Source organism: Bufo bufo, chromosome 5 (assembly GCF_905171765.1).
Source record: "Bufo bufo chromosome 5, aBufBuf1.1, whole genome shotgun sequence".
Classification (NCBI taxonomy): domain Eukaryota; kingdom Metazoa; phylum Chordata; class Amphibia; order Anura; family Bufonidae; genus Bufo; species Bufo bufo.
In genome coordinates, this window is record NC_053393.1 from 244,410,040 (window position 1) to 244,421,211 (window position 11,172).

Below are 11,172 nucleotides of genomic sequence, written 5' to 3' on the forward strand. Positions count from 1 at the left end.
ATGTCTTCCAGGAGGTCCTGGAAAAAGAATTGAGGAATATTGAACTAGAAAGTAAGAAAAATAAGAATTATAATAACCTCAATGCATCCCAAACCCTTGCTTTCAAGCAATTACAAGAATGTGACACTATAGTGATTAAAATGGCGGATAAGGGGGGGGGCGGTTGTCATTTTGGACAAGACAATTTACAGCCAACAATTGCGGGAGATGTTGGCGGACACTTCCACATATAAGAAATTATTGCGTGACCCGCTACAAGAATATATGGTTGTCTATATTTCGCTGCTATCGAGAGGAAGGGAGAGTGGTATATTCGATGACAGTGAATATAGATACCTAAATGTGGAAGTGCCAGTTACCCCTATCATGCATGCGTTGCCTAAAATCCATAAGGACATACAGCCGCCCCCCCTTCGTCCCATAGTCTCTGGCATAGGTTCCCTGACGGAGCGTCTGGGCAGTTGGCTGGACAATATTCTCCAGCCACTGGTCAGACGTACCCCAGGGTTTTTAAAAGACACCTCAGATGTGCTACGAGCTATGTATAAATTTGTGTGGAATGAAAACTATAGATGGATTACAGCGGATGTGGTCTCTCTTTATCCCTCTATTCCCCACGGGGTTGCTCTACTAGCATTGGAATTTCACTTGCATCGATATACAGGACTTGGCTCTGACCATATAGACTTTATTTGTGAAGTCACAAAATTTTTGTTGACACATAATTATTTTGTGTTTGATGGTGTGCATTACTTGCAGACCCGCGGAGTGTCAATGGGGGCCAAGTTCTCACCGTCCTTGGCCAACCTGACTATGTCCTATTGGGAAGAAAAATTTATATATAGTCAAGATAACCCCTTTGGGCCTGGTTTGGTCTGGTACGGCAGATACATCGACGACATACTTATGGTGTGGGCGGGCAGTGTGTCTGCCGTCCCAGACCTCCAGGCCTATCTAAACAACAATGACTACAATTTGCGATTCATTTGTTCAGCTCATGAGTCCCATACCAGCTTTTTGGATTTGACACTCCGCGGGTGTCCAGGAGAAATAGTGCACACCATCACATACAGAAAAGAAGTGTCTGGTAATTCAATTCTCCATGCAAAAAGTCACCATCCAATGCATACTATTAGAGCAATCCCCGTGGGAGAATTCATGCGCACAGCAAGAAATTGTAGTGATAGGGATAAGTTAGAGGAGGAGTTTGACAAGGTAGCTTTAAGACTAAAGGAAAGAAACTATCCAACCTGGATGATCAAAAGGGGTAGAACAGTAGCATCACTCAAAGACAGAGAGGAAATGTTATTTGGCAAGCCTAAGCATATGAGAACTGGAAAGGCTTCAATAGGCGGTGTGGGAGCTTGCGGGGAGAAAGAGCGGGACAGTATTCCCACCTTATCCTTGACGTATAGTAGTGAATTCAATGCAATTAGTGCATCCATAAAAAAATGTTTGCCTATACTGTTTGACGATAATATTTTATATCAAGCATTGAAAACAGGTTGCAGAATAGTCTCTAGAAGAGCTGCTACCCTGTCCTGCTCTTTGTCCCCGTCTCTCTACACCGCTAGCCGTACCAAAAAAGATGTTAAAAGTAGCTGGTTAGGTTATCAAGGCTTTACAAAATGTGGTAGCAACCGTTGTAAGACCTGCAACTATGTTCTACCCACACAAACTTTTGACAACTCAACACATACAGTCAAATTTCCCATTCGCAGTTATTTAAACTGCAATACGGAGGGTGTTGTCTATGTCGTCAGATGTACTCATTGCGATCTGATGTACATAGGCAGCACGGCACGCAAGCTTAAGAGCCGTATCCTTGAACACTTGAATTATATTAGCAACCCAAACATTCTCAACATCTCTAATATAGCGAGGCACTTTATTCAAAAACATGCTCGCAAAGTGACATTTTTTCAAGCATTTGCCATTGAAAGAGTTTTGGCACCCAAAAGGGGCGGTGACCATCGAAAGAAAATTCTTCTCAGAGAGGCATACTGGATCTTTAGACTAGGGTCTAGGATTCCAGCGGGTCTCAACCTGAGAAAAGAGCTTATGTATATCTACCACTGATTAATATTAATCCAAGTGGAAGTATGTATTTACCAATAGTTCAATGGGAATTTTTTGACGACTATAATGATTCATTCTTGTTGTAATACCCAGGATAAGTGGGATTTCAAATGTCGCATAGGATGGTGCATGCAGGCTGAACACTGCTCAGGACACTGATCACACAGAGCGGCTTATTTCTCTACAAAATGATCCATACATAATATGAATCGGCTTGATGAAAATAATGGGGATAAGATTGTACTAAACCAGGTGTGTTGTTCTTTCTTGTTGCTCCCCTTATATGGAGTAATTAAGCTCACAACACTGGCTATGTGGACTTGTTCATTTATAGCTAATATTTTGTATCACTCATTGCTACAATAATGTGTCTTTCCATATTGTTTGCTACTGTTTCAATTTTCAGTTGTGTATCTATTGTCGGCTTACAACTGATTGTAACATTCTGCAGTTGTCAGGCCATTCTGGTTGTTTATAATGTTATTTTAATAAGTGGAGAGGACTAAGTATTCACACTGTGCGGTTTATTCCTATAGTAATTAAGAACATGGAGAGTAGGGGTTAATTTGCCCCAGGATTATCCACACAGTGTGTTTTCAATTGTATGAGCAATTGGGGAAGAGGTGTGCCTCTGTTGTGGCAGCCTATGGGATCGGAGGTTTCTCTTTGGATTTCTGAAGAGGCGCACTCCGACTCCTATATAATGTGGGGTCACATCTAGAATGGTGCTACGACTAAGGGTACCTACCGGAAACGCGTCAGCGACCATGCCGTGGGGACAGTGACTATGTCGGTTTTAAGAAATATTTAATAAAGAAGAGCTGAAAAGAGGACCTCTATTTGCTTCCAGAATCCTTTTTCAAATTTGTTTGCTGCCTGCTACGGGAACACTCCCCTAGGGCCTCTGGAGCCGGGACTATATACCATACCAAGGTGAGCTGGACAAAAGTTTTTCTATTAATAATAGAGCCACCGGTCAGCCCCACCAAACCACAGGCCCTCCTTCAGCCCAGGACCAGGCAGCGCAGCATCCGCTGCTCACCGCTACAGCGCAAGCAGGTCCCGCTGCAAAAGCCTGATGCAGCTTGCTCACCACAGGCTGCGGATTCGAGTCTCAGGGGCACCACAAGGAAAGGGCCGGGGCAACCCACCTACCCCCTCACCAGCATTCAGAGGTCCGCAGGCACCGGGGGCGGGAGACAAGCACCGACAGCCTGTGATGCCGGAATCCAAGATGGCGCCAGGACATGCGGGTCGGAGGCAGGTAGCAGGCCTTACAGGGTCAATAGTCGTCGGAGGATAGGGATATGACCCCTAGGCCACTCTGTTTGACTTGTGTGGAAGAGATCCCGTGCTTCAGAGCAAAAATCCACACGGATGGCCAGGATAAAGAACGGATGCTAGAGGAGCTGATGCCAGAAGTGTACTCACTCCATTACAGTTAGGCCACACCCTGGGTATAGTAATTGATATCGTGGCAATGGAATGCAGGTTACCAGATGATAAGGTGGTAGATTTGAGCAGTGAGGTTGCTTTTCTGCATAGGACGAAGAAAGTGCAGTTATGTCGCGTGCAGTCGGTTTTGGGTAAATTGAATTTTGCTTGCAGAATTGTGCCCATGGGTCGGGTGTTCTGTAGGCGATTTGCCATGTCTACAGCTGGTGTTAAGGTGCCTTTCCATTTTTTGAGGCTGTCTGCGGAGGTGCGGTGGATTTAGAAGTTTGGGAGCGTTTTTTGATGGATTTTAACGGTCGTTCGATGTGGATGGAGGCACCTGTTGCTAGTGCAGATTTGAAATTGTTTACGGATGCGTCTGGTTCTTGCGGGTATGGCGCTTTTTGTCAAGGGCAATGGTGTGCGGGTCCTTGGCCTGAGGAGTGGAGATGCGCCGGCTTGCTTGGTAATCTAGCACTGTTGGAATTGTTCCCGATTGTTTTGGCAACTGAATTGTGGTGGGAGTTGTTACGGAACAAGCGGGTGCGTTTCTGTTGTGATAATTTGGGTGTGGTGCAAGCAGTTAATAGTCAGTCAGCTAATTCACCTACAGTTGTGCGTTTGCTTCGGCACCTGGTCCTCAGAGGGTTAAGATTGAATGCTTGTTTTGTGGCGGTGCATGTTCCCCGTGTTGATAATTCCATCACTGATTCCCTTTGTTTTTGCTGTTTGGTGCTGAGCGCGGACGCGAAGGGTCTACCCTGTCCTCAGTGGCTCTGGAGCGTGGCCTTGGGGTCTCATCAGATCTGATTAGGCGGTCCGTGAGTAGGAGTACGTGGTCAGCTTATTCTTCTGTGTGGTCTCATTAGGAACGGTTAGTGGATCATGTGGGGGGTTGTGAAGTGGCGGAGGACTTTCATGTGTTGTTGGTTTATTTTGTGGGGCTATCTTATAGTTCAGGAGTGTCTTTCTCGGTGGCTTCTAAAAGGGTGGCGGCTGTGGCTTTTTGGTTGCGTTTCCGTGGTTTAGCCGACGTGTCTCTGAGTTTTTTGGTGTGCCAGGCTCTGAATGGCTATCGGCGCAGTGCTGTTAGGAAGGACACTCATCATCCATTTTCTTTTTCGGTGTTACAACAGTTGTGGGAGCAGGTTGGTGTGGTGTGCAATTCTTGGTATGAGGTGTGTTTGTTTCGGGCCGCGTTTTCGTTGGCTTTCTTTGGGGCCTTTAGGGTCTCTGAGCTGGTGGCGAGTAGTAGTGAGCGAGGCGGCAGATTGTTGTGGGATGATATTCGTTTTAATGAGTAAGGTTTGCCATGTGCGTTGCGTAGGTCAAAAACTGATCAAGTCGGTAGAGGGGTTTGCATTTTGTTGTGCCCATTGGCTGGGTCCGTGCTGTGCCCTGTTCAGTGTGCGGAAGAATTTTTGGCTTTACGACCGGGTGTGGCGGGTTCTTTTCTGGTGCACCAGAATGGTTCGGCGTTGTCCCGTTTTCAGTTTGTGGCGATCTTCAGGAGGTGTCTGGCGGCTGCAGGTTATCTGGCCATGGAGTTTGCGTCTCATTCCTTCAGGATCGGAGCGGCGACTGAGGCAGCAAGATTGGGTCTAAGTGATGTAGTTATTAAGCGGATTGGTCGGTGGGAATCATATTGCTTCCGGGGATATATACGCCCTCATATGTTGTAGTGGTGGGTTTTGTTTGTGATTGCATGTTTGGACTAAGTCTCATTGTGTTTGTTTTTTAGGGTCTTCTTCATGTTTGGCGTGGATTCTGGGTCATTCACACATTCACTGGGGAGTGCTGAGAGCTGACGTGCGGAGGAATGGAAGGCAATTGGGTTTTTGGCTGGAGGAGTTGCAAGTCTGGTGGATTGGTGTGAGGGTTTTTTTGTGGTTTCGAGTGTTGCTGAAATTTCATGCTTTTGCCTTGTTGGATAGGGCCTCCGACATTTTATTTTTCCATGTTGGGGGTAACAATTTAAGTATCGTTCTAGGGATGTGATCCGTGACATCAAACTGGATCTATTGCGGTTGCTGGGAGATTTTCCTGATTTGTTGGTCGTTTGGTCTGAAGTGGTTGCTAGAAGGTCATGGCGGTTTGCAAGGTCAGTGGAGCAAATTAATAGGGCGCAGGTGAAGCTTAACAAGGAGGTTTGTCATTTTGTCCGTCGGCAGGGCGGATTTGTGGTGTGCCATAGGGAATTGGAGGCTGCGTCGCCTCAATTCTTGAAGGCTGATGGTGTGCATCTCAATGATGTGGGCATGGATTTGTGGGCCTTAGGGTTACAGGAGCTCTGAGAGTGTGGCAGGACATCCACAGGTGAGGTGTCTCCTGTGTTCGTTTGTGGCCGGTTAATGGAGGGTCCTGGAAGGCAATACAATGTTTAAGAGGTGCATAACATGTTGGAGCGTGCATCTCATGAGGTTCTGTAAGCTGATGGCTGGGGCTCCTGTTTGGGCTAAAATGCCTACAGGGGTGGAAGGAGATGTAATTTTGCAGGATTTGGTACCTTTGGGTCGGTGACTGCGGCCAAGGGTAAGGTAGAAAGTCAAGTGGAGATGGGAGTGAATAACGCAGCTTGCTTGGGATGCCTTCTAGGATCCTTTCTCAATGTGTTGGAATTTATTGCACGTTATTTATGTTTATGTCTTATTATTGTGATCATTAAAAGAAAGTTGATGAAGAATTTATTTGTTTAATAAATGGGCTGTTATGGCCTTTTATACAAAGAAGTTGGTTTCAGAGTGTTATTTGGCGAGTGAGGGTACTTGGTGGCAGGTCTGGCAGCTGACGGAAGTGATCTTCCATCCTATTAAGTCAGTACTAAAATTCCCTTTTTAAACTACAGCAAAGAGAGTTCTTTATTCTGTTTAAAGCTTGCCTGGTTTACTGACTCCGACATCATCATATGCTGTCCATTGCATGTTCTACACATCCTGCCAAGAAGCCATATGAACACTCAACATCAAGGGCACCCAAAAGTACCATCATGCAGGAACCCCAGTGATAGAAAGTATCCCAAGGGAGCAAAGGATGCGCCCTTCATTCACTGTATTGGCTCTAGGGAGCAGCATCCTGAGGGATAGACTGTGTCCCACCAATAGCCACTACCACTCCCATCCTCTACATCGTCTCTTCAGGAGCTCGCTGCACTTGCACAACAGTTTTATTAACTCCCATGGTAATCAATAGACAGTTGCACGCATGCATATATTACATATATGTGTAATAATGAACATTGGGTGTGGATCCACTGTAATAACTAACCAGTTTGACTTTGGGCTACAGGGATCTGACCTTCGCTGCTGGGGACCCATCAGGCCGATCTCTCCTAGAATAGTCCTGATGTAGTTGGCTGCTGACCCATGGGGTCAGGGACATCTATGCAGAGCACAGAGATAACAGGCAATACATATTGTAGGGATTTGCTCTGGTAGGCAGGGTAAGCGGACACAATACAGAGGCAAAACCACGGTTGAAAAGCAAAAGTCAGTGTTTATTCACACAAATAGGCAGAAAAGAAACACAATACTTGGCAGGGCCCTCGTGTTAATTCACACATCAAAAGTCCACAGAACTCAAAACATGTCACCTGGCAGTCCACAGCAGGCTTTAGGCCGCCTGGCTTCCAGCTGGCAGCTCTCATGCAGCTCTCAGCCTTGCAGTATGGCAGAACTCCTCAGCTCCCAAACACAGAGCTCCACTATCACCTGGAGGTTCATTCCACACCAGCTGAGCTGCTGGCTAGGCTTTTAAACCCCAGCCCAAAACCTGGCCTGGACGTGGGGAACAGCCACCCACCCTGCTCTTTGGCTGCTCCCAATAAGAACCAGCACGGATTGGCTTTACAGCCACACTAAGTAAAACAGTGTCAGCGAGCACTAGCTGCCACTGACACACAAAATTACCGGTTCTTATCTCACCAAGGCCAGGAACCTCGGTGACATGTACCTTCCGTCAATGACGGACCCCTGCGCCTTCCTACAATATGAACATATATATATATTTATATACGAGGTGCATCCATGGGGGTCCAACAGGTCTGGATTCCCACTAGAAACAGTCTGATTTTTTTAATTAATCCCTGAGCAGCCCATGAACTTTAATTGTATCTGCGTCCACTGGACACAGATACAATTGAGCATGCGGCAGCTGGTTCCATCGATATGACAAAGGCGGCGCAATGACGTCATAATGCTGCATGCGACGTTCCACAGCAGCATCATGGGACTACACCGGGACAAGTGAGTAGAGACTGCCCTCTCCCTTTTCTTTCCATGTGCCTTAACCCTAATACTGCCCCTAACCCTGATACTGGCCCTAACCCTAATACTGGCCCTTAACCCTAATACTAACCCTAATACTGACCCCTTACACTAACCCTAATACTGACCCTAACCCTAATACTAACCTTAACACTGACCCCTAACCCTAACCCTAACACTGACTCAACCATAATACTGAACCTAATATTGACTAGTGATGGACAAACATCGGCTGGGACATTTCGCGAACCAAGCGATCGCGGCGGGCCACATTCACTTTAATGGCAGGCGAACCTGAAAAACCTTCAGGTCATATTTGCAGCCACCAAATACTTACTAGAAGTGCACAAATAGTTCCACAACATGGACAGTGACAAAACAGAGGAGAATCAATGGCAAAAGTTCCCACGAAAAATATGTATTTTAATCAGGGGCCATTTTTATGTCTCCTTTTTTGAATCCAGAGGGAAAACAAACCAGGCTGGTGTAGTGAGCTGCATATATAATTATATAAGGAGATATATAACGCGAGTTTGACCGTGACGCGTGGTTGATTAAGTGTGGTTGCGTAAGTGTGTGACTTAAGATTAAGTGACTTTAGATTCAGGGACTTCAGTGGGGGACTGCAATTAGCCAGTTTCTTAGTACTACATTATATAGTATTTTTCGCTTTTCTGGTGTAGTCCCCATTTAGTATGTGTTGCACAATTGACAACGCAGTCCAGTGCACATCTTGCATGATGTATGCAGTCCTGGAACAGCCGTTCAAGGGTGTATATCTTTGTTCAAGATGTGAGCAAATTACCCGTTTGGAATCGCTAATCAAGTCTCTAAATGGGCAAGTTGCAACACTGAGAGGCATTGACAATTTGCAAAAGAGTTTGCTTCTCACCGAGCAAGCACTCTTTGGGGTAGATGAGGGGGAGGGTGACAGAGAGGAGGCTGAGAAAAGTGAGGTAGCTAGCTGGGTAACAGTTAGAAAGCAGGGTAGAGGGAAGAGTGCCAGGGAGGCTAGCCCTGATCTGACACACCCCAACAAGTTTGCACGTTTGGCAGATGAGGGGGATGTCAGTCCAGGGACGGCACTGCCGCAGCCGGACACTTCCTCTGCCAGTCAGGGGAATGTCAGCTCCGGTAAGCAGGGGACTAGGAGAGCAGGGCAGGCCAGACAGGTGCTGGTAGTGGGAGACTCAATTATTAGGGGAACAGATAGGGAAATCTGTCACAAAGACCGTGATCGCCGAACAGTGTGCTGTCTTCCTGGCGCTAGAGTTCGACACATCGGGGATCGGGTTGACAGATTACTGGGAGGGGCTGGAGAAGATCCAGCGGTCATGGTCCATATCGGAACCAATGACAAAGTTAGGGGTAGGTGGAGAGTCCATAAAAATTATTTCAGGGATTTAGGTCAAAGGCTTAGGGCAAGGACCTCAAAGGTAGTATTTTCCGAAATACTACCTGTACCACGGGCCACACAAGAAAGGCAGCGGGAGATTAGGGAAATTAACAATTGGCTCAAGAACTGGTGTAGGAAGGAGGGGTTTGGGTTCCTGGAGAACTGGACCGACTTCTCTATCGACTACAGGCTCTATCGTAGGGACGGCTGCACCACAATGGGGAAGGGGCAGCTGTGTTGGGGAAGAAGATGGCTAGAAGGTTGGAGGAGTGTTTAAACTAGGGACTGGGGGGGGGGAGGGTAATTACGTTACAGGATGGGAAGATAGTGCAGATAGAGACCGGGGACAAGGTAGTGGGACTGGGGGAGGAATGGAAGGAGGGACTAGAACAGTTCAGAAGAAAAGGTATAGGTTAAAAAATATACATAAACCTCTCAAATGTATGTATACTAATACCAGAAGCCTGACTAATAAAACTGGTGAACTGGAATTAGTGATGTGTGAGGAGGACTATGACATAGTGGGAATAACTGAGACATGGCTGGATGATAGCTATGACTGGATGGTTAATGTGCAAGGTTACAGTCTGTTTAGAAAGGATCATCAAAACCGGAGAGGGGGAGGGGTCTGCCTTTATGTAAAATCCTGTCTAAAGCCCACACTCCGTGAAGATATAAGTGAGGGACATGAACATGTGGAGTCACTGTGGGTAGAGATACATGGAGCTAAAAACAACAATAAATTACTAATAGGATTTTTCTATAAACCACCTAATATACCAGAGTCCAAAGAAAATCTACTTCTAAATGAGATAGACAAGGCGGCAAATCATAATGAGGTGGTTATTATGGGGGACTTCAACTACCCAGTTATAGACTGGGAAACTGAAACTTGTATATCTCATAAAGGAAACAGGTTCTTGGCAATAACCAAAGACAATTACCTCTCCCAACTGGTTCAGGACCCGACTAGAGAGACGGCCATACTGGACTTAGTATTAACCAATAGACCTGACAGAACAACAGACGTGCAGGTTGGGGGACACCTGGGAAATAGTGACCATAAAGTAATAACCTTCCAATTATCATTCAAAAGAGCGTTTCTACAGGGAGGAACAAAAATACCAAACTTCAAAAAAGCTAAATTTAGCCAACTAAGAGAGGCCATAGGCCTAACTAAATGGGAAGTCCTCACAAATAAAATACAGCCACAAAATGGGATATCTTTAAAAGCATCCGAAAAGCTCATTGTGAGAGGTACATACCGTATGGGAAAAAAAGGTTAAGGAACAAAAAGAAACCAATGTGGATAAACAGAACTGTAAAGAAAGCAATAAATGACAAAAAGAAAGCATATAAAACACTAAAACAGGAGGGTAGCACGGAAGCACTGAAAAACTATAAGGAAAAAAAAAGAACATGTAAAAAACAAATAAAAGCGGCCAAACTAGAGACCGAGAGATTAATTGCCAAAGAGAGTAAAACTAACCCTAAAATGTTCTTCAATTATATAAATGTTAAAAAGTATAAATCTGAAGGTGTCGGCCCTTTAAAGAGTAATGAGGGGGGAGTCGCAGAGAGCGACGAGGAGAAAGCAAAGCTGTTAAATATTTTTTTCTCCAATGTATTCACTGAGGAAAATAAACTGTCAGATGAAATGCTGAATGTTGAAATAAATTCCCCATTAAAAGTGTCCTGTCTGACCCAGGAAGAAGTACAACAGCGACTTAAAAAGATTAAAATAGACAAATCGCCAGGACCGGATGGCATACACCCCCGTCTCCTAAGGGAATTAAGTAATGTCATAGCCAGACCCTTATTTCTGATATTTGCAGATTCTATACTGACAGGGAATGTCCCACAGGATTGGCGCATGGCAAATGTGGTGCCAATATTCAAAAAGGGTCCAAAAACAGAGCCTGGAAACTATAGGCCGGTAAGTTTAACATCTGTTGTGGGTAAACTGTTTGAAGGTTTTCTGAGAGATGCTATGTTAGAGCA